Here is a 4,713-nt window from a genome sequence, read left to right as displayed (position 1 = left end):
CCATGTCTTATGTCTTTGTTATTTAAAAACTCCATTGGCCTCCAGTGAAGTTAGTCAATAAAATACTTGCTTGTCTGATTTTACATAGTAAGTGACCACCGAATGTTGAATAGTTATTTCTTTACTAATTCTAAAAACAAAAACTGTGCTTTTGGAGTTGATAACGTGAAACTCTTAAGTAGAGGCTAATTATATGTATTTTTAGAATTTTCAGATTTTAAATTTCCCTCTGTAGCTTTCATGGAACAATTACATTAACATTGCTTTATTTCTTTTACCTTTTAATAATAATTGTTATGGTACTTTACTGATTTGTATATTATAATCAAATTAATTTCCTAAAGGTTTTCCATACCTGATATGTTGGAGAAAAGTAAGAAAATAGGCATTTTTGTTGGCATGAGAATTCTCTACACAGTACTGTAGGTTTCTTACTTGAGCCAATACATTTCTGCCTTGAGCAATAGTCATATAATCAGCATCAAAAAGAATAATGTGTACCTAACAGAAGGCACAAAGTATGTGATATCCTTAGACAAACTATGGGTTACAATAAGTCAAGGAAATCTAGGTGTTTTAGGCTTATTCGGTAAACTCTTGGGGTGAGAGAGATGTATGCTCAGATGCTTGTGAACTGTAAAATATTACTGAAAGTTTTTAAGAATTTCCTACAAATCCTTACTGTTTAAGGGCAAAGGAGTAGAAAATAGCAAATTGCTATTGAGGCGTGGATGGCAGGAGGTCTACTAGGCTCACTCCTTAGGTGGTTTTTTCATATAGCCACCCTACTGTGGAATCCAAATTCATGCCATAGCAAAACTGTAATTGCCTCTTACCTCCTTCAGAGTTGCTCATGAATAGCTTAAAATTGCAATTGGAAATCTGAGGATGGCAAGGAAATATTACATTGCCCTTCTCTTTTGTTTGCTTTGTAAAAGTCAATCTTCTAATTTCTTTGCTTATTTTTCTTTTTACCCAAGTACTGACAAGCTCACGAATATTTTTTAAGACCTTCAACATTATAAGCTCTCAGTATCCTTTTGGCTCAACCAAATATCTTACTGTCTTAACTCATTTTTAATCAGTCTGTTGAGTCTCTGTATTCCTTTCCAATTTGATTTGGTATTTCGCTGTAATAAATCAGACCTGTTCTGATGAGGTTACCTTAAGTATCAGGAGTGCTGCTGCCTTCTACTCTTTAATTTTCATTGTGTTCTATTGTCTTTAAAAGGTAAATAGCACAGACAGTTCTTGCAAGGAAAATGCTTAAGAGATGAGTGCGATTTTTAGTATCCTAATCAAGACAATATTAGTATTTTATTCCTGTTAATTTTTATTTTTAGTAATATTATAGGGATATTAATACTTATTAATAGTTTATTCTGTACAAACAACCCTCTTAAGCATCAGCTATGTTCATTTCTATTTCATGCTTCACTTGATCTGACATATTGACATAGTGGGTTTCTGTTGAATTATTTCAAATCCACAGTCTTTAGAACCAACTGAAGTATATACCAGAGCACTGTTTTGTCCATCTTTTATTTCTGCTTTGTGTTCTTTGGGTAAAATACTTAACATTTACTCTGAAAAAATATTTTTGTGATGTATCTTTTTTTGTCTTAAGATAGACCTGTTTATCCTGCCTCCTATGGACAGGTTTCTGCCTGAATTGAAATGAAAAACCACAGGAGTTACTAACAAAGGAGATGGTATCTCTGAAGACTAGTTTAAATGGTAATTTTTTGAAAGATAGAACCAGTTGACCTTTAGTACATCATCCTGAATATTACCCCCAAAATGATCATTCAAAACAGAATAATTTGAAAGGGAGGGAGGGGAGAAGTGTGAGTGCTTGAAATAATCACATTTGGCCTAGGCTGATTGTGGAGGCACCAAAGAAACTACCAGCCTCGCTGATGAGCACACAGTGTGCCTTTTAAAAGTCTGAGCAGGGTGTGTTATACTTTGAAGGACAGCTTTTTGTTTCTATCTACTGTGGAACAGTATAAGCTCCTTGAGCAGGGTCTGTGACCTCTATATCTTTGATTCCAACAATGTGTAATAAGATGCTTTGCACATAGTTGAATTCAGTGTTGATAAATGAATGACAGCATTGAATCTCTTTTTTAATTATACTTAGAAGTTTCCTCTTCTGCAACACCATTATCCTGTATTTCAAATCTCCCTGCCCCCACAAAGCTTAAAGCCCCATAAATTTGTTAATCTAGAGCAGGAGTCTGCAAACTGCCACCTATGGACCAAATCTGGCCTGCTGTCTGTTTTTGTGTGGCATCCAAACTAAGTATGGTTTTTACATTTTTAGATGGTTGAAAAAAATCCAAAGAAGACTATTTTATAATGTGAAACTCATATGAAATCAAATTTCAATTTCTGTAAATAAAGTTTTATTGTAACACAGCTACCATTCTCATTTGTTTACATTTTATCTCAGACTGCTTTTGTGCTACAATGGCAGAGTTGAATAGTTGCAACAGAGTAGTACCATATGGCAGCAAGGCTGAGAATATATTATCTGACCCTTTACAGAAAAAGTTTGTGTACCCCTACCTCCCTGATCTAGTGCAATATAAATTCCATCGATAAATAAGAAATCAACTGTGATAACGTGAGAACCTAGAGCTGAATGTTAAGGTACAACGATAATTGCACCATACATTTGTTGAGCACTGTTAAAGCACTTTACTCCATTATTTAAGATTCCTATGAAGAAGGGAGGCGATATCTCCATTGTACAGATTGAAAAATTGAGGTGCGGTGAGGTTTACTTGCAAAGGTTCAAGTAGTGGGAGTTTGAAACTCTGGCAGTCTGACTTGAGCCACTGCACTTTACCTCTGTGCTATGCTGTCTGCCTTACAGACTTCAGTTCACGTGATAATCTAAGACAGACAGGTTGTCCTACATAGTATAAATATCTTTCTGCTACAGTTTGAACTGGACATTTTCAATGTCTCGATGTACTAAATGTTACATGTCAGGAAATAATGTGATACTCAAATGTAACAAGCTCTAAGGCTTTTTGGGGAAGGGGGTGATTGGGAAGGAAAGTGATTTTTGTTTTAAAAATTTCCCAGTGTTCTTGAGGTGAGGAAAGTTAGTATCTTGAGTTTGTAATGACACAGAGGCCAAAGAGGGTGAAGTTTGGCTGAAGGGTAGATAGAAATCATTGTTTTTCTGAATTCTATACCAAGACTTGGGTAAGGGGGTGATGACTCTAAGGTTTTTTTACTTTTTTGAGACATGGTCTTGCTCTGTTTCCCAGGCTGGAGTGCAGTGACATCATAGCTCACTGCAATCTCAAATTCCTGGGCTCGAGTGATACTCTTGCCTCAGCCTCCTGAATAGCGGGGACTACAGGTGCATGCCACCATGCCTGGCTAATTTTTCTTTTGTAGAGATAGAGGTCTCATTATGTTGCCCAGGCTGGTCTTGAACTCCTGGCCTCCAACCATCCTCCCACTTTAGCCTCTTAAAGTGCTGGGATTACAGGTGTGAGCCACCACACCCATCCCTCTGAGGCTTTAGACTAGATCTGCTTTTGTACTTCCAAATGAATGTTCTCAATGTAAATTTCCTTAGATTTCTTTTAGGGTGAATACTAATCAGTCATTGTTGAGTCATGTACAGACATACTTTATTGTGCTTTGCAGATCATTGTGATTTTTACAAATTGAAGGTTGGTGGCAATCTTGGATGGAGCAAGTCTTGTCAGTGCCATTTTTCCAACAGCATACACTCATTTCATCTCTTTATGTCACATTTTGGTCATCTTCTGAATGTTTCAAACTTTTTCATTATTATACGTGTTATGGTAGTTTGTGATTGGTGATCTTTGATGTTACATTGTAATTGTTTTGAAGCACCACAAACTGTACACATATAAGATGGTGAGTTTAATTGATAAATGTGTGTGTTCTGACTGCTCCACTGACTGGCTGCTCCCATCTCCTTGAGCCTCCGTATTCCCTGAGACACAAAATTGAATTTAGGCCAATTATTAATAATAATCCTACAATGACCTGTAAGTATTCAACTGAAAGGAAGTTGCACATGTCTCGCTTTAAATCAAAAGCTAGAAATAACTAAGCTTAGTGAGGAAGGCCTGTCAAAAGCTGAGACAGGCTGAAATGTAGGCCTCTTGTGCCAAACAGCCAAGTTGTGGATGCAAAGGAAAAGTTCTTGAAGGAAATTACAAGTGCTACTCCAATGAACACATGAATGATAAAAAAAAAAAAGAGCAAAATAGCCTTATTAGTGATATGGAGAAAGTTTTAGTGGTCTGGATAGAAGATCAAACCAACCACAACATAAGCCAAAGCCTAATGTAGAGCAAGGCCCGTGCTCTTCAATTCTGCTGAAGGCTGTGAGAGGTGAGGAAGCTGCAGAAGAAAAGTTGGAAGAGGTTGGTTAATGAAGCTTAAGGAAAGAAGCCTTAATATATAATATAAAAGTGCAAGGTGAAACAGTGCTGATGTAGATGTTCCAGCAAGTTGCCTGTAATATCTGGCCAAGATAATTGATGAAGGTGGCTACACTAAACAGATTTTCAGTGTAGTTGAAACAGTCTTCCAATGGAAAAGATGCCATCTAGAACTTTAATAGCTAGAGAAAAGTCAATGCCTGGTTTCAAAGCTTCAAAGGACAGGCTGTTGAGAGGGTAATGTAGCTGGTGATGTTAAGTTGAAGCCAAT

The sequence above is a fragment of the Microcebus murinus genome, chromosome 24, assembly GCF_040939455.1.
Source record: "Microcebus murinus isolate Inina chromosome 24, M.murinus_Inina_mat1.0, whole genome shotgun sequence".
Lineage (NCBI taxonomy): Eukaryota > Metazoa > Chordata > Mammalia > Primates > Cheirogaleidae > Microcebus > Microcebus murinus.
The sequence above is the reverse complement of the archived record's forward strand: the minus strand, read 5'-3'. Positions refer to the sequence as shown.